This window comes from Aulostomus chinensis, chromosome 2 (assembly GCF_037954235.1).
Source record: "Aulostomus chinensis isolate RoL2024-O1b breed Wild chromosome 2, RoL_Achi_v1.0, whole genome shotgun sequence".
Taxonomy (NCBI): Eukaryota; Metazoa; Chordata; class Actinopteri; order Syngnathiformes; family Aulostomidae; genus Aulostomus; species Aulostomus chinensis.
Window position 1 is genome coordinate 32,102,761 of NC_141321.1, and position 19,816 is coordinate 32,122,576.

The window sequence follows — 19,816 nt, forward strand, 5'->3', positions numbered from 1 at the left end:
CACTCGTCTGCTCTCCTTCTACAAATTGCGTCCAGTCAATTTGTTCATAGTTCTTCGATGTTCAACAAACAGACGATGTCACTGGTGACATCCAAGCAGGTGGGCGGGGCTTGGGTTGTTTCCAGCATGGCGCCCATCTATTATTGCGGCTTGACGACCAAGTGGTAGACGACAGTATGTTTCAGAGGACATTTGGGGTGAGGAATAGGCGACAGAGAGTTCGTTCAGTATATTTGATATATTCGAGCAGCACTGCCTGGTTTGGTTGTTGCTGTTCAGTCCTGTAGGAGACGAGCTGGCGGCAGCTGCTACCGGCCTCTCACGCCGTGGCTGAGAGGTGGAGACGGAGCACGTTGGAGTCCCAGGCTGATGGTCGCAGGACTCAGGTGCCCAATCCTCAGCAATGAGGTCAGGAACATCAGAAGTTCCTTTTCTTTTTTTAGTGAAAAAAAAAAGCTAAATTCTACGACTGTGGTTTAGACCTGGTTTGGTTCAGGCGGAGGAAACACTCGGTGAGGGAAAGGCGATTCCCGATGCGACCTTAAAAAATAACCTCCGTTGCTGGCTGAAACACAGCAAATGTCCGTAGCGCCTGCTGCCTCGTGGCTGCACAGGTTAGCATGGGAGCCGCGCTCACTCTGGTGTCACCAAAATTACGTCCTAAATTTGAAAAAAACAAAAATGAAGTGCTGACGACGATTGATAGTTGTGTGTGTATTTTATTTTATCTTTAAACTATTCAATAAGACCACAAATCAGAGAGTTGTTCAAGCACCCGGAGACCAACCTGTCAGAGCTGGCCCGGCCTTGAGGGTTCTGTAAATACCTTCAGGACGGTGTAAGTGTTGTGAAAAACCCTCTTGAGTTTCCCTCTATTTATTTTTCCAACAATCTGGTGCTTTGGTCTCTGATCAGAACTGGATGTTAATACATGACAGACACAAACTGGGGCAAGGTGGAGATAATAGGCACGCAGAATGAACGCACGCAGAAGTTAATTTCCCCTGAATCACAGATGAAAAAGTAATCAAAAGAGTATCAAAAGAGGAAAGTTTGGACCTCCTATGCAGAACAATGTTCTTCATCAATTAGAGTCAGATGTTTTCATTTAGATATATTTTATGTCTTTTCTGGGCAGACGTTGATTCATATGATTTAAATTAAAATCACACTGGTTATCAGTCAAAGGCAGTCTACTTCCTGCTCCTCCACATTAATCAAGCCCAGACAAGTTTGATCTTGAGTATACGCTTTGTCCCGGCAAATAAAGAAATACAGCTCTCCCTGAAGAATAACACATTTGTCCGTGATGAAATCTCCAAGCTTGGCTCTAAATATTTGCCTGTGCTGTATTTGTGCGGGCGTTTCATTAACGATCGGAGCTGACAAATATGCACACTCATTGACCCCAGTCATCCGGGGAGACAGTAGTGTGTATTTAGTGTGTATTTGTTGAAACATAAATGCTTCACATGAGGGACTGATGTCACCGACGGAGGAGACGGCGGCGGCGGTGGAAATGAATCTGGTGTGGTTTTCCGCAGGCTCTTATTGAAGGCCCTGCCTGTCAGAACTTGAAAATGTAATTGATACAAAATTTTCACAAAGTTTACAGTCACAGAGGGTTCGGAGCTTTGTTTAAAATTGCGCTCACTTCCTTTTTCATTAAAGCAGGATGGTCTGAAAACAGTTTGCTCATCAAAGGGTTGCGACAAATTAGACTTTGGGAAACTCATTTTGAAGATTTTTTTTTTTTTTTTTTTTTTTTCCCCCTCTGGAGGGGCGGGAGCCAAATCCTGGGCTGTGTTTGCGTTTAAATATAAACTAGGCACAATATCTGGCTTTAAAGATGCATGCAGTCATCACACAAGACACAAACACACACGTCATTTGGAAGTTGCCTCCAGAGCAGTATAGACAACAGCACGATCGTGTTGCTACCATGCTCTTAGCTTGTTGTGTCTAGCCGCCAATTGTTGAAATTTGCAACAAGGCCTCAGGAGACATTGAGGGACAAGCGGGCATGTTGTAAATCTGGGACTTGTAAAAGGGGAAAGAGAGGCTGCGAGGGATGGCCAGGCCAGTGGAATAACATCTTAATCTATCTGAGAAGTGAACAGTGGCCGGTCTGTTTTGGAGCACGCTGTCTTGGATGACTCCCAAGCAGAGGGGCAGGGAGCAGAGCCATCTTCAGCTGCTCGTCGCTAACATGGCAGTAATAAGGCAGTGATGACCCTCCCAGGACTGCCGGCCAACACTCCCTCCGCCTCCTATCCCTTCGGCGAACACAAACACAGGCCTCGCACTTGACCAGATAGGCAGTACATTTCTCTCTCTGGGATCTATCGACTTCTCTGCCCGCTTACTCTTCATTTCAAATGAGATGCAGTAGAAAGGCAGAGCGGGTAGTAACAGAGGCCTCTACTCACGTAAATACGCAGAAAAACCACAGCGCTGCGCAGCAAACATCAATACAGCAAAAGAACTCCCAAATTTTTCCTTGCAATATTCCTCCTCCTATGATCAATATTCTATCCCAACATATCGCAAGAAAATAGGAGCACGACCAGGGCGCGACTGGCTTGTGGGATGTTGATGTTGGGGAGTAAATCATCCTGATAACCCATCAATCAGCAGATATTCTTTACCTCTGCGTATTCATATTCAACAGCAGGGTTCAAACGCAGGGATATCTGATGGAGACAGAACCTTTCGCAATTTAACCGAATGAGAGCAACACTGGAGCACAGCGCGCCCTACTGGACAAATCCCGCAAGGATCTCTAAATCGAGGCTGCACCCAAAAACAAGCGGCGAGTAGCTCACATCGTCCGATTTATCGCTGGGACTGGCGTCGCCATATTTGCTGATATTGAATCGTATCTGCTAAAAGTGGCTAAGACTGACACTCAAAGTAATTGCTGATATCGGCAGCCTGACCCTGGTTCGTCTGAGACGATCGGCCCGTCGACCCACGCGTGTTTCTGCTGCTTCGCTTACCGTCTTCCGTGTACAAACGTTTCTGATACCATTGCAACAAACTGGAATGACATTTTTTTGATGAAACAGTTCTGACTCAGTTGTCAATACGGTGTCAGCCTCGCCGTGTGAGACCCCCCCGGCGATGCGCCGCATGCCGCGTTTTTACGCTCTCTTTTGAAATTTTCAGTAGATTACGAAGAGCGTTGCAATCTGTTTCTTATCATATCAGATGGCGTGTGATGAAATGGTAGTGCGAGGTCACTGGCAGTACCCGGCACTAAGAATCATTAAAATGTGACGTTAATTTATTCTCTGATGTGGAATCAATGAGGCTGAAAAATCTGCCAGACCTGATGAGATAAACTCTATACAGCTAAAAGCTCCAGTGGGCGCGGAAGAGAAACGGGATTCCAAACGAACACCGATGGGGGGGGTGGGGGTTGATGATGATGTTTTCCGTCCAAAGTTAATTGATCTGCCCCCAAAGTTCAATGCCTTCGTCTCTCTTAGCCGACGCCACAGGCCTCTGCCAACTTCTGTGAATATCAGTTTGCTAATTTTAGCATAATCCAGCTAACAGATGGACACATCACAATAATCCAGAATATAAATCCAGAAGAAAAACATGGCTGACGCATAGCGTGACACCTGTTGCATGTGGAGGCGCTGCCTGTCCGCCCGCTGCTCACACACTCTACAAAGTAAAACATTCATGAATGCGGCAGCCTGCAGATTTAGACTGAGACCAAGTTTCATTCCCACGTGAAAACGGCAGTTAAAACTGGACCCTTGTTTACAAATGGGAGTCGTTTACAGCCCTGTAGCTAACGAGCTAGCGAGCCATTAGCAGCCCCTGAAAAAACACACACAAAATCAATTTCATCAAAAGAATTTAGATTTGCATTGAACCTCTGAATATCCTGAATTAGCTTCCTGTTGAATCAGGTTAGTAAACACTTATACTATATGTTGTGGTGTGTGAGAGTGCGTGTGTGTGTGTGTGTGTGTGAGAGAGAGAGAGAGACAGAGAGTACAACCCTCGCTGCTGTGTATTGTTCAAAATTTGCATGCTTAAGTCCATATGGCAACTTCCTTTTGACCTGCTTTCCCATCCCCGACGCTTTGTCAGGGCTGTCAGCCGATAAAGAATCACTTGACTTGCTATAACAAGTTCAAAAGGAGCTGAGGACGCGTCGTTGATCCATGGAGAATCAGCGAAAGGAACACCCCTACCGCTCGCTGCTATCACTCCCATAGAGATAGTCATATTATTGATGGGGAATGGTTATGCTAATTCCTTTTAAGGGAGGGAAAAGTTTTTTTATTATTATTTTGGAAAATGCTCAAGAAGACGAAGAGAGAGAGAGAGAGAGAGAGAGAGAATTTCATACGCATCAAACTGAATTCCATATAACCATTTAAAGGAGCAGCATGAGAATCGGATTTTCATAGTGCATAATGGATGTGGGGTAAAGAGGAAGATGTTTGTCTGGGAACCAGGAGACGATCTGTAGGACACACACACGCACGCACACACGCACACACACACACACACACACACACACACTCTGAACATATACGTTAGAATAAGTTTATACCTTAAGATTACTCAAGGCGTCTTCGCCTGCCACGGTGCGGGAGTGATATTTATGTGAAAAAAAGTGTCAGGGAGGTTTCAAGAGCACGCACACTGAAAAACAGAAAGAAGCTCTTAGAGAGAGAATCACTCGTCCTACTGGATGCTTCCACCTGCCGTGCCGCTCACGGGATGCAAAGACAGGAGCCACCCGCTCAGTTTGTACGGAAAAATAACAAATTCCTACGTTTTCATTGCTGGTTAAATGCATTTAAGGAAAATTCAGAGGTGTCATCGGTCCAAAGACGAACGGCTATGGAACGGTTTGGTTCTGGTGAACTCACATCAAGTTGAATATCAGAGACTCGTCGTCTCCTAACTTATTCGTCATTGCGTGGTAAAACAAAGTAACCCTGCCCACATGGCAGCAGAGATGAAAGTAGAACGTGAACAACAGTAACCAGCGACCTCAACGTGGACGCGTTAATGGAGCGCCACTGTCAGTGACGGCTGCAGGTTCATGACTGACCACACTGGAAGGAGACGTTTGCCCTCCGCTCAAAACCCCCCCACATGACCTGAGGTCCCCCTCCCTGTTCAAGGGGGCTTTACGGGGAGTTGAGGGTCGAAGGTGACTGAGCTCAGCTGACCACAGGTGATAGAAACACATTCAGACTTGATCTGACTTATAGAGCTGTAATTTTGTGGAGTTTGAAAACACATTTCTCTGAGTCATGGTGTTCTTTTCTTAAAGAAAAAACACTAACCCCCCCCCAGCATGGCACATGTCATGTGGAGGGGGTGAGGACCTGAGAACAGAGCCCTGGAGTGGTGGTGGGGGTGGTGTATACACAATTTGAGGCCACAAAAAATAACTTGTGCCCACTCTTTAGTTCTTCAGAGGCCTCACTTGATCCCTCCGTTTGAGTTATTTAGAGTCAACAACACATTACTCGTTCCCTCAATTTACCTAATCCATGGCCACTAGATGGCCTCAAGAATTAAAAGAAGTAAAATGAGGGAACAAGTTAGAAGTCCTGGTCTAAAAAAAAATAAATAAAATCAGCAAATAACAAATACATATCTTTTTATAAATATATACTTAAAAAAAACCCTCTACATATTTCTGTCTCTGCCCACTTTTGTTTTTCTCCTTCCTGGCCGCTCTAGGGCTCCGTAGATGAGGGTGTGTGCGTGCGTGCGCGTGCGTGTGTGTGTGCTGGGCCCGCGTGTCCGGTTCTGCGGTGGACTGATACCATCTCAGCCTTCATGTGTCTCTCGGCTCGACATTTTGAATCATGTGCCTTCATCCTGCCACTAGCTGTCAGCAGCCCCGTCCTCTCCTCTCCTCTCCTCTCCTCTCCTCTCCTCTCCGTCCGCCCGCCTCATCACACCCCTCTACTTCTAGAAAACACTTGATACTTTTTTTATTATTATGACCAAACCGTTCCCATAATTACCCCATAATCATTATATAATCCCGCAACAAAGCCTCCATTGAAGCCCTGTCTTTTGTCAACACCGGGACACTGCATCTATAATTGCATTATTCCGTCTCCTCTTCTTCTCCTCCACCCGCCTATAGCAGCCAAATATATCAAAAAGCATCCAGGAGGGAAGGTGGTAGTCGCGGGAGAGAGCCCGGCCTGTGCGGGACACCTCTTGGTCGTGCGTTTCTTTTCCTTCGTTTTTTTTTTTTTTTCCAAGCTCCGCAACAACAGAAACAACAACAAAAAAAAAGTTGTGCCAACTTTTAAGAGCTCCCGTTGGAAATATTTTTATTTTTATTTATTTATTTAAAAAAAAATCAGTATACTTTCCCTTTTCTTCACCAACGTGTGAAACGCATTCATTCACAAAAAAAAGTGGATTTCATTATTAATGTTTTTCAAAAAACCACCGTCGCGCTCCCGGTGCGTGCAGGCAGCAGAATAAACCGTCAATACATTGAAGGGAGAGAAGGGGGGGGTGGTGGGGGAGAGCGAGTCCCCGAGGAGCGGTTTGTATGCGCGGGGATTGGCGACACAACGGAGGCTTATTTACATTAAATACGCCACAAGGTTACGGCGCAGATAGATGGCGATGAGCGGCGGCGCTTTTTCCCCTATCACTTCTTTTAAGCGGTGAGTGAGTGACTGGCGCGCAGGACGCGACACTCGTGGAACCTGGAGTTGTTTTAAAACGCGAAGAAGAGGAGGAAGAAAAAAAAAACCCACAACCACCACCGGAAAGGTAAGGAATTCTACTTTTTTGTATTAATTTAGTGACCCCCCCCCCCCCCACTCGCTCTGTCGCTCTCTCTCTCTCGCTCTCTCTCGCACACACACAAACACACACACACACACACACATCGGGGGTGTCAGGAAGCTTTCTGAACCGCGAGGCTGGCTGAGAGGTGAGGGGCAGATTTTTTTTTTTTAGAGGGGGGGGTAATTTGTGTTGTGTGGCAGTTCAAGGTCAGGAGATGGTCGGGGTGAAGGAGGAGAGGGAGGGAGGGAGGGAAGGGGATTATTTCTTTAAAAGGTGGTTATGTGTGTTTTCACCGCGGGGCTCATCAGCTGCGTTTTCACCCCCCCCCCCCCCGCGCGCACACACACACACACACACACACTAACACCCCCCCCCCCCCAACTACACACACAGTCAACGGCGAATACCGCAAGAGCCGGGATGTATCCAGCCACTCCGGCTCTGCCTTCCACAATGGAGTGCCCCTCTTTTTTAACGGTACAATGCATTTCACCTACCAGATAGGGGGAGCTGAAAGATGAAGGGCTGATGCCTGGCGACCACCGGCATCAACCTTCAGCTGAGAGACAGGGAAAAAAAAGAGTCCGTAACCTTTTTTTTTTTTTTTTTTCATTTCAAACTCGGGATGCGCGGCGGCGGCGGCGGCGGAGAGCAGCTGTAAAAAGGGGGGAGGAAAGAAAAAAAAAGCATCGAGGAGTCTTAACAGGTCCGAGCGCACTTTTTCCAACACCCCCCCGTCCCCGTCATCCCGACGTGATCCGGTCAAACCGTATGGACATGCCTCATTATTCAATGATCTCTCTCAACGCGTCGCTTACGCGCAGGAGTTACCCGGCGCCTCGCCAGATTTAAAAGGTAAGAAGAAGAAGAAGATGAAGAAGTGGAGCTTTTAAGGTTTTGCTGCTGGGTTTGGACTGCCGGGGGAAGTCAAGGGTTTTTTTTGTTTTTTTTTTTTTTATTAGGGGAGGGAGGGGGAGGGGGGGGTGGTCGTGGTTGTTTGTGCGGGAGCATCGCAGCGGGGGCTCCTGATGTTCTTCCCCTAAATCATGATTACAAAATAACAGCGCGATTATCCGCGATGCGACACGGCAACCGGGCTGCGAGTGTCGACACCTTGCAGCTTCAACGCGTTAAGTAACTATTTTTTTTTATTCTTATTATTTCAGCCGTAAATAAACCGCGGCGTGTGTTGTGTGCCGTCACTCTCCGGTACGCGCAGGCTTTTCACGATATTCCGAGTTCTAATCGGAGTTTTAGAAGCCCCGGGGTTTAGCGGGGAAACTTTCTCCCCGGTACTCGTGCTGCTGAGAGTGCGGGTCACCGGCGCAAGCAGCTGGGAAAGTTTCCCCGGTGCATCATGTGTCAAAAAAAAAAAAAAAAGAGAAAAAAACTTGTGAGATGGAACCGGTGAGACCTGCCATTTTGTGCCGTGATCGACCTCTTCTCTTATGAATAAGCAGCGTTCCTGCTTTGAGGAGGCGACGCGGTGGCATTCAGGTGAAGGAGGTAAATGTCAGACGTGCGGACCGTGAGAGACGTGCAGCAGCGGGGAATTTGACATTTTTTGATGGTTTCTGGAGAAGGAAAGAGAGAGAGAGAGAAAGAGAGGGGAGAAAGTTCGGGGGAAGGCTACAGGAAGCTGATTGACATTGTGGAAATGTAAAATGACGGGATCCTATAAGCCAATAATATTTTTTTTTCAAGAGGAGGTCGTGTGTGTGTGTGTGTGTGTGTGTGTGTGTGTGTGTCGTTGCACTTTTAAGGAATTTTATTGTTTTATTCACTTTTAAATTGGAAATCTTAAATATCCCGAGACTTCGTCACGGTCAGAGCCCCTTCAGGCGTCTGCAGCGGTCAGCAGCGGTAATATGTGGCACCGGTGATGAGCCTTGTAATCCCGTTAAAGCCCCTGCACACCGCGCACCTTTTCTTGGAAGTTGACCCCTGAGTGATCTGACCCCTGGGTGCCAGCAGCCGCCTTTAAAAAAAAAAAAAAAAAAAAAAAATACTGAACGCTCCCTGAAGTTTTGTTTGCAGTCCCCAAACAAAAAGAGAGAGAGAGAGAGAAGGAAAGGTCCCCTCTTCCTCAGATTGCAAGGAACAAGGATAAATAGTGTGTGAGTTGAGATGCTGTCATTGTTTAATGGTATGCACAGGGCGGATATTATGTCTGAAATAGTGTCTGGGCGTGAACTCCTTTCTCTGTCAGCTCCTTTTCAGTCCCTTACTGGAGATGAAATGGCGAGTAGAGAAGGGTCCCGGCTCCCCTGACAGCTCGGCGGACCCTCGCCTGCACCTCGCCCTGCTGCTGGGATGTTGTCATTCTTTTTGGGTGAAAATATCTTGGAAGAGTCGAGGCCTCGCTCTCAGGAATTCACGCTGTAAATTTAGCATCAAGGCCTCAGTGATTGTAATTTATCTAATATTCCAGAGGCCTACTTTAGTGCTTTGTTTTTTTGGCATTTATCTACCAAGAGGGTGTGTGTTAAAAACACACTCATGAATTATACAATCAAACCTGCAATTATGTGAAATTTGCCTTCTGTAAATTGGTTATTTATCCGAAGTTTGTGGCAAGAAAGATTCACAACATTTATGGGTAATTTTTTATATTTTTTTTATATTGAGAGTAAAATGAAAAACGCTCTCATTTCAATATTTCCTGTAACTTCCTGAGCCGATGACGTCGTCTGACCCTTCACCCGTGTGACCGCAGAGAAGAGATGTGGCGAGGGGAAGGAGGGAGAGAGAGGGAGAGAGAGAGAGAGAGAAACGGCATGCAAAGGATGGCATCAAATCTTTTCAGCAGGCTGTCAGTCAGTCAGTCAGTTCGCCGTGGAGTCGACCCACTCGACTGGAGCCGCCGCGTTGTCAGTCTGACACACGGTGAATTATTCGCACGTTGACATGTACACAATCAGATTTTTTTGTGGTTAAAAAAAAAAGGGAAAGAAAGAAATGTGCATATTGGAGGAAGCAAACATCTCAGCGAAAAGCCACAGTCAAGCGGCTGCACAAATTACATAATATGGCAGCACAGAATGTACATTGTGTATAATCAGCTGGACAACACATAATTCAAGTTATCCCAGCAGAGTCAGTGCAGTCCTTGTTCAGACAGGCAGTCCTGGTGTGGCTGCTGCTCATGTAATTATAGGGGAGAGGGCTCCAGCTGTACAGGCTGCGAGGCCGTGGCTCCCGGTCCGCTGGGAGCAGGGCGGTGGTGGGCAGGCCAGATCAGGCCAGCTCTGCTCATCAGCCCTCCATTAATTGATATGTGCAGCCATTGTGAAAGCAACCCCTCCCCCCCGACTTTCTCCTACCTGCTTTGTGACACTGGCTGTGTCATTTCTTCATTCTGTTTCTGATCTCTTCACTCAGGAAGCAGGGCAAGGCAGCATGGATTCCTGTGTGTGTGTGTGTGTGTGTGTGTGTGTGTGTGTGTGTGTGTGTGTGTGTGTGTGTGTGTGTGTCCCACTGGGGGTGAGGGAGGGACTGTAACACACCGTCGTGAGTCTGGGTTCAGCCTTGTAGCTCGGTGACCTTGATCCCCAGAGTTCAAGTCGGGCAGTGGAAGAAGCTGGAGGGTGGGGGTGGGGGGGTGGGGTGCAGTTGCCATGTTTGAGGCCAAGATAGCGAAACACACACACAAACACACACAAACACGATTACACTCATTAGACACATTTTTTTAAATTGCATTTGTCATCCGAAATATTAGGTTTGATCTCTTTTTTTTTTTAATCCCGGCTGTGTTTTGCCACCCTGTGCCCTCAGGGCGGGGCGCCAATGATGAAATCTGCTGCTGATAAATGGAAGGAGGCGTGAATGACCTTAAAGTTTGATGAAGTTTGCGCAGCTGACCTTTGCTCCGTTATCTGCGCTTTTTTTTTTTTTTTTTTTTTAAATCTCATTCTGGGAAATTAATTGGTAAACAGATGATTCCACCGTCCTCCTTGTTGAAACCGGATCATGTTCCTGTCATGTCTTTTGAACCGGCGTTAAAGTGCCTCTAAACATGACATGCAGGTGTGTGTAAAAAGGAAGTGCTCTACCTCTGACGCCGTTATTGAATAATAGAAAACGCAACGGGAGATATGGAAGACGCCATTAGCCAGAAATGAATATACTGTCAATTAAAACGCAGCTCTATGAAGCTTTATTGAATCGTTGTTTAAATGAGAGCTGGTGTACAGCTGGGTTTGGCGTGTGTATGTTTGTGTGTGTGTGTGTGTGTGAATGCCTTGTTCTGCGTGTGTGTGTGTGTGTGTGTGTGTGTGTGTGTGTGTGTGTGTGTGTGTGTGTTCTTTGCCAGGAGAGCTTGATAAGGATGGGGGCGGGGGGACCATCTAAGAATACAGAGTGTGGGGCAGATGAGGCGTTGACGGATAGGCAGTCGTCTCATGCCAGGGTGCCATCACAAGGAGCGTCTGCCTGTCTGGGTCAGGGTGAGGGGTGAGGGGTGAGGGGGGTTGTGGAGGGTGAGGTGGGGGTGGCTGCGGGGGGGGGTGTGGGATCTTGGAGATGGCCGTTTTCATGATGCTGCAACCTTGAGTCTCTGCCCATCTCAGGCTGATGCTCTGATGCTCCTGTAGGGAGGCACTTTGCTTTACAGAGCCACAGAAATACAAATATTCCTCCCAAGCAGAGCAGTGGTTCTAACCTGGGGGGGCTTGCGACCCCTCAACACCCCCAAAATTATACATTTAGGCTCCAGCCATCCGTGATAGATCCTCATGTAACTGCTGAAACTGAGGCTGTTCATGTAAAAATAAAAAGGTGCAGCCTGCTTTCGTTTAAGAACCGAACTCGAAGCTTAAAAGTTCAGACACACACGCAGTTTCTCACACACACACACACACACACACACACAAAACCCATAACATTTTATTTGTTGACCCTAATGGGGGAGGGGGGTGCCCCCCCCCCCCCCCCAGTTGAGAACCCCTGGCCTAAAGGAGGAAACACATCACCCGCTACCAGCACCAGTTATGCAATAATCCCTTTTTATTTAAACGTTTAGCAGCATTTTTGATCAGTCGCCACATTTGGGATTCTCCCCCCCCCCCAAAAAAAAAGAGAGAGAGAGAGAGAGAAAACGATTCTGAAGTGTAAAAGAAGTTATTCGGAATAACAAAGACTGCCAGCGTGCTGCATTTCTCCAATATTAGATTCTGTGATTGTCAGAGTGATGCCAGTCATGAGCGTCGGGTCGTCCCGTCTTGGACGTGGGTGCAGTGGTGTCGCAGTCTCGTCGTTGTTAAATAAGCATGAGAGCGCAGGTGTGTGTGTGTGTGTGTGTGTGTGTGCACGTGGGAGTTAGTATGTGAAACAGTGTGCATCTTTGCACATTAACCCACATTCTGTTGTGTGTGTGTTTGTGTATGTGTGTGTGTTCAGCCTTGAGAAAAGTCCTGTGTTCAGACGATGCTGTGGCCTTGCACCCCTCCATCTTCTTCTTTTTTTTTTTTTTTTTTTGGCGTTCACATACCATAAAAACCCCAGAACTCCTAATCCGTGATATTCCCCTTTTGTTTCTTTCCGCTGAGCTTCTTGGCATTTGTTTGGCTTTATTTGGGTTTCTCTTTCTTTCCTTATTTATTTTTTGTCCTGGTAGTTCGTTAGCATTTTGGATTTAAGGATGTCAGGAAGGCTTCCCTCCGTGGTTTTGATCAGCCGTGTCATGTCTGGAGACAACAGCTTAACACAAACAGGCGAGCAGGTGTCAATCAGAGGTCCTGAAGCAGAGAATTGTTGCTGCTTAGCATTCGCGGGGCTAAGACACTGGTAAATACCTCCAGTGGTGATGAGACGGGAGCGTGTGTGTGTGTGTGTGTGTGTGTGTGTGAGAGTGTGAGTGTTTGCGTGTGTGGCGGGTTATATCTATTACACACTTCACATACCATCGCTGACTGGATCACACACGTCATGTCTGCTCTTTAACTGCTCTGCCTCTTAGATGTGACCTCTGCAAACTTCCTGCTAATGAGCACGACGAAGTAAAACAAGATGGAGGGAGAGGAGGAAAAAAAAAAACGAGGGAAACGGTGGAGAAAAAGAGGGAGGGTGTGAGGATGCCGGAGAGAACTCCTGCACCTTTAATTATGATCAAGAGGTTTTCACCAAAGGACGGAGGCGTTGCAGTTCTGTTGCGCTCGTAAATCTGGCCCCGGATGCCGTATATTGTGTCGAACGATTACTGTACACCATTATAGTGCATATTCAACTGCCTCTCCAGCACCTGATTTGCATAATTGGATCTTTAATGAAACTTGCCTTGTGGAACAAAAAAATACAAAAAGAGAGATGAAAAAAGTGGTTCGGCGTGAGGGGTGGAGAGTACGAGAAAATAACCTGATATAGATGAATGCCCCTTCAAATATTTGTAGGATTTTACAGAAAGAGGCGTGAGGAAGGAAAAAAAGGTGGTTAGTAAAAAAAAAAAAAAAAAAAAAAAAAGAAAGAAAAAAAAAAAAGTGACCTGCTCAGGCGCTCACACATCAGCGGCGGTGCTACAAATAGGATGAGAAGTGACTGTGAAAGCTGTACATTCCCCGCCAGGTCTCGCGGGTTAAGACTACAATAGCGGGATATTCTCTAGCCCGGGGGGGATTTCAGCTCCTCTTCTGTCGACACTCACTGCACAGACTTGTTACTCCGGGAAGATGGCTCTTTTGTAGAAGAGCCGATTCCGCGCTCGCCTGCTGGAATTCCTCTGTAGCAAATATTTTGACAATGCCTAATCAGGAGTTTTATCCCCCCCCCCCTTTTTTTTTTTGGAGGGGATGCTTCGAGGCGATACTTTCTAGTGATGATGTGTCTGACTCTTTGTGAAAAGTTCCTCCCCTGCATTTAGCTGCATCCGTCTAATTGCTTAATTAAACTCCAGCATGTCCTGCTTCCCTTCAGGAGGTGAAGGTTAAAATCCTCCTCGTGCCACTTTGATGCCACGGATAATAGATGGCTATTTGTCCTGTCGCGCTGAAGGATCTATCGCTTAAAAGTGTCAGCGAGAGATGGAGGAAATAAATAAGAAAAAAAAAAAACCCTGACATTTTTAATCAACGTGTCATGAGAGAGACTATTAGGTAGCTCTCATGTTCCTGCCGCGAGTGCCCCTGCATTCACAATGAGGCAGCCAGTGCTTAATAGAGTGCTAATGCTAAAAAACAACAAAGCGCTGATGGTGCATTAAAGTGTTGTAGCACTCTTGGTCACCTGCGAGCTGCAGTTTCCCTCCGTCTGTTTCCACTCCACATCCGTGGGAGTGGATCATGTGTCAAAGCGGTTTACAGGTGGCCTGCAGGGCAGCGGCTCCACAGAGAGGTGGAGGGAAGGCGGGCCAGGTTCAAGTACCTCCGAGGCTGAACTGAGCAGCTCCGGTGTCTGAGAGGACCCTTCAGAAGCCTCCTTATCCTCCCTCCACCGTTTCACTCCACTTTTCCTTCCTCTGCTGCCTCCGTCATCCCTCCATCCACTCTCACGTCTCATTTTCCTACCGTGACTTCTTTTGTCTTTGACGCTCCTTTACACCATCTGTTGCTTCGCTCTTTTTGGGGTTCGGTGGTGAAACAAGCAGAGTGACCTAGAGGTACCAGCGCGGGGAATCGCCAGCTTCTGTTTCGGTGCTTTGTGGAAATCACCCCAGATTACTGCGCCTCTGAAGGACGGAATCCGAAGTTGATCTTTTCTTTTAAGCCTCGCGGCGACAAACCCACCCAGAGGATTTGTAAAAACGCAACAAACGTCAGGAAGCAGAACCTGAGCTTAAAAGTGCAGCATTTCATCTAAATTCATGACGAGTCTTAAACATTGCCAATAATCAGTGACTAATAATCACCGACGGGCTCTTGTTAAAAAAAAGAGCTAAAATTTTGCGTTTGTAGCTAAGACTGCCCTCCCTACGACCTGTCACATGACCAAAAAAATCAAAACGAATTTGTGGGGACAACAGGCGTCACCGCGTGAGAACCCGCCAGTCTTCAAACAACCATCATCCGTGTCGACTGTTCTGACCCTCCGATACGACCCATAACCACGTCACCACGTATGGATGCGTCCAAAATACGAACACTCGTGTTGAATGGTTTGTCGTGGCTAATGTGGAGGTCAGGGGAATTCCAGGCACAAAAACGTTCGTTAATGTTTAAAAAAAAAAAAAATCAAGTATTGACTGCTTCCCGTTTGACCCGCCCACATCGCCATCCCCTTCCTGTGCACCTTCTGAATATATCGATGTCGTGGTGACCGGAATCTCATTTGCTTTCAATTTATGGAAAAACATTGGAACTTCAGGGGACTGTAAGTAGTTAAAAGTGCAACGTTTACCCAGGGGGTAAAAACCTAGTTCAGCTTGGGTCGATATGTATTTTTCAAACTGGAAATTTGGAATTGTTGAGATCCCGATTTTTAGATTCATAGAATAAATTATCAATGAAATTTAGTGTTTGTTTTTGTTTTTTTTAAACTTTTTTTTAATGATTTATGGCTTCTTAACTGCACAAAAACCGTGTTTGAGTGTCCTGGACCTTCTCGTTTACGTTGAGGTGCAGAACTTAACGTCGTAGTGAAGAGAAAACACGCCGGAGCCAAAAGCTCTGGAGCTTCAGATGAGCTGAGAGATAAAACGTAGCCTCAACATGAGAGACGGACTGAAGAAAGTAAATGCAGGTGGTTTTTTTTTTTCATCGTGCGGTTCTCAACTCTTTTACTGACCTCCTGCTGGTGGGAACCCCCCCCCCCCCCCCCCCTTGGTAAAACCGTCCCAGTGACCATGTGATGCTGGGAAAAAACTAAACCCAGTTCAAGCAGGAAACAGAGCGAGCGAGTGCCAGCGTCTCCTCATCCAGATGAATCAACCACTTAGAGGAGCTGGTGAGGACGGTGGACCAGTTCCATCTGACCCCAACACTGCTGCTTCATCACGGCATGAATGCCCATCCACTGACATCACTTTTTCCTCTTTTTATAATTGAATTAAATACATTTTACTCTTAGCGGCAAATGGCAGTTCGAAAACGTTCCCACTCTCCTTCGGAGTAGCGTGGAATAGATCCAGAGAGAAAAGAGATAAATGCACAGTAGGCAGAGTGATGACAGGACGGAGCGGGAGAAACACTTCGGAGAGAAACGCAGCGAGCAGACGGAGAGAGGCAGCGAGACAGAGAGGAGGGATGATGTACTTAACGGTATCTGTAGGTTTCCTTCTGAACAAGCTGCTGCCACAGATCCTGGGAGCCTGCGTTGATAAATTCGGTTTGATAAAAGTCACTGAAATGCCGGCCTGTCTGCACACCTCTATTAAGCTCTGGTGCATTTGTCACAGCCAGCGGAAGTCAACCAAAGGGTTTTAATGTCACATCAGGATGAATTAAAGACTCAATCGAAAGCCCTGAAAGGTTTAGGTTTTTATTCCGAGTGACAGTGGTGCGGCTGCAGCTGGAGCTGGCGCGACAGATTATTGGGCTGCAGTTGATCATTTTACATTTTCTATTTGGCTATTGGGAATTTTGTGATTATTTGTTGTTCATTTTAGCCTGGATGCTCATTTTGTATCTGATGACTTTGAGTGAGGGAGGGGGAGTGTGTGCGTGCGTGCGTGCGTGCGTGCGTGTGTGCATGTCTGTGTGTGTGTGTGTGTGTGTGGAGGTGGGGGGGGGGGGTGCGTTTCATGTCTAGCATTATTTTTCTAATTCATTTTTTTGTAATCAAGAGAAATTAGATCTATGCTGCATTAATCATCCAGCTTCCTTAATGTAGCAAACTGAGGGAGCATTTAAAAAAGGCTGCGTTTAAAAACACACACACACACACACACACACACACACACACACACACACACACACACACACACACACACACTTCCCCCCTGAGAAGCCCCTTAATACCACATTACTGTTCAACATTTATGCAAAAGTAAATAAGTAAGCCCAAAAGGCAAATGAGCATTCCAGGCGTTTAAACACACAGCCTTCTGTAAACGCCAGGCTCAGCCGCGACCGCATCTCCGAGGCGTTGCTGCCATGAGACGCAAAGTGAGGGTGGCGAGTGTGCTTTTTTTTTTTGCTTTTTTTTTTTTTTTTAAAAAGGTAAATATATGTCTTATTTGTTTATTCTTGCTCTTATTTGAGGACAGAACATCCAGGAACACGTTTTTTTTTTCCTTCTTATTTTCGGGAAAATCATTGTAGAACCCCCCCCCCCCCCCCCCAAAAAAAAAAAACAACCCCCCAGCAAAAAGCGTTTGAGAGATGTTTTAGTTTCGGGGCTGTGGTGCTCCTCTTATTTAAAGCCCCCCCCCCCCCCCCCAGACAGTCTGACACATTGTCATCCAAAAAAACAAAACAACGTTTGTTTTCTGACCGAGTTTTACTCAGATAATTGGCGCATAACCCTATGAATTTCTGACAGGATGACATCACCGGTGACCTACAGGTGGGCGGTGCTTTGGTTGCTGGTTTGGTTGTTTCCAATATGGCGCCCAATGATTGTTTGAGCTCATTTACAACCAAACTCAAAAGTCAACTCAACCATGTATGAACACGTTTGAGGTGAGAAACATGCGCCGCTAACAGACTCCTCCTCCACGTTGGAGCAGCGGCCGGCATCTCCTGCCTCTCGGCCCATGTTGTTCCGTCCGTGGGTTCTTTAAGAGTCCTACTAGCGGGTCAGGGTTCTGACTCTATGGGAGCGCGCCCGCCGCTCACTCGGAGGGTGAGAGTTCTAGTCTGACAGCACGCCACGCAAACCCGCGGTGAGGATCACAACACGGCCAGTTCCGAAGTTGCAGTTGTGTCGATGCGTTGTGAGGGTCTGGTCAGGTGGGGGAGCTCTACTGGGTGGAGGTTCAGAGAGATGATGGTTGGAGGAAGGATGGCCAAAAACATCCAGACCATCGCCGTGCAACGTGCGACATGTTGCCTAAAATAACCCGGTTAGCAAGTTTCTCAGTGTTTCGCTCCGATTATGTAGGTTGTCATAGCAGGTACGCTGTGTTAGATTTGATCGGAAGAACTCCTAATCTGTCACCAGAACCAGCAGCACCTGTGCCAACGGGGCACCCGGCCGACTTTTACATTTGAACTTCATATTTTGCATCTTTTGAAAGCATCCTGCACTGTTGGATGGGCTCCTCACAGCTCCTCCAGCAGGGCGTCTGAGTGAGACGTTACCAAGGCCTGAGAGGAGCTTTGGAGGCCAGCGAGCCCAGTGCATCCTGGATGATGTAGGCTCTGATGGTCATATTGCAATAATCTCATCGTGATCCTCTGTGTCAGAACGCCATGTCTGAATAATTCCTTCAGGTGCTAAATAAGTTCTTTAAGGTTCAGGGTCAACGTCCATCTAAACAGGTTTCAAACACAAGTCGTGTTGTGGTTTTTTTTTCTTAGCACGACAGTCTCCTCCTTCACCTCTGACCTCTGACCTCTGACCTGTTCAGTCTCTTTTTCTGCTGATGGAAGCAACCAAAAATGATAAATGTGGAACGGATTCATTAATGCAAAATATTTGATCTTTTTTTTTTTTTTTTTTGCCTTCCTTGTCCTTGTTGCTTTTTCAGTTCGTACACACACACACACACACACACACACACACACACACACACACACACACACACAAACAAACCCTCCTGGTGTTTTATTTAATTAGGTAGAATACACTTTACATGTGTGCGGGTGCACGCGTGTGTGTGTTTGTTTGCGTCTGTGCTCGCCAAGAGCTGTCAGTCTTTTATGGACTACTTTAAAACGTGTTGTTCAAGGTGGGAGCTAAATACTATTTATCTATTATTTATCTGCGTTATTACCCGGGTTGAATTTAAAAAGCCAGCTCTCCGACGTGGGAGAATTCCCCCGGCGCCGGGCCCTTTCCTTTAATACCTCGTTTTAAGTCCTAAGATGTGCTCCCACCCCTGCTGAACCTTTAACAGATCTCCCACAATTTCCGATGATTTTCCCAAATCATCTTTTTTTAACCGCCCACCTCATCATCTCTCCATCCCCCACCAGCGCCGCTTCCTCCTCATCTTCCTCCTTTGTTTTCATCTCTTTTTTGTTATTATTATTATTATTCTTGATCGTGAGCCGCAGTTGTTTTCTTCGCCTCAGAACTGCATTTCATCTCTTTTGTTGTGTCGTTCACACCAATCGCAGTAATGGGGAGAGAGTTAAGTGGAAGTGCCGGGGCCCGGGCCCTTGTTCGGCGTGTCTGTCGGCTGCTTTGGTAAACAGGAGTGTTAGATCTGCACAGACAGAGAGAGGGAGAGAGACAGACAGACACACACACACACACACACACACACACTTGAAGCGTTTGCATTCGAGGTGTCGTTGGTGACACTGATAGGCTCCGAGGGTGGAAGTGAGTTCACACTTCAAGGCCGCTCACCCGTTTTCCCCAAAATTGGGGGTCATTTTAAACAGATTTGCATTTTCTAACCATCTGTCACTGTAGCAGCCATGAAAGAAAGGAAAGGAAGAAAATGCACAGTTTCCTCCTTCCTCAGCTTGGATTCTGCCGTGTTCGACGGCCGGATCTCCTCCTGCAACAGCAGGAAAGGGACTTTTTAAAATGTTTTTTTTCTTTAGATTAAATCAAAAGCTTTGGCTCTGTGTGCCAGAACCAGGATGACGAGGAGCAGGGGTGGAGCCAGAGGGATGGGGGGGGCGGGACTTGAGTGGCACTGGCTTCTGATATCTGACTGGCCACCCTGGGTGCCCCCTCAAATGTCATTTTCTGTCTCTGAGTCGCGTATAAAAAAAAAAGAAGAAGTTTTTAACGAGCATCTCATTGATTGCTGCCTCTTTCAAATCTGTGAGCTCCAGAGTTGCCAGATTAGCCCGTTCTCCACCAGTCTGAGCTGCTTTTGACTGGAGGAAATGTCAGTGGGCGCAAACATCAGTGCCTCAGCGATATTTCTGTCTTTTACTCGCCATAGAAAGTGACTGTGATATTTTCATCTCTGCTCAGAAACATGCTCCTCTGTCATTCGTCCCATGTCCAATGGCAG

At 46.9% G+C, this 19,816-nt stretch overlaps 1 protein-coding gene across 5 annotated transcripts in view; it reads left to right on the top strand.

Moving 5' to 3' along the window:
- The first annotated feature begins 6,497 nt into the window (after window positions 1–6,497).
- The window catches only part of znf536 (zinc finger protein 536), a 248,000-nt gene continuing 234,681 nt past the window's right edge, over window positions 6,498–19,816 (top strand). The window contains exon 1 of one of the 5 annotated variants that reach the window (XM_086190368.1): window positions 6,498–6,789. The gene's annotated coding sequence lies outside the window, so the exon portion shown is untranslated. Of the gene's footprint in view, window positions 6,790–6,884; window positions 6,953–7,238; window positions 7,663–7,842; window positions 8,314–19,816 lie in introns of those variants that run through there. The other 4 variants (XM_086190411.1, XM_086190387.1, XM_086190378.1 and 1 more) reach the window with 4 other exon arrangements.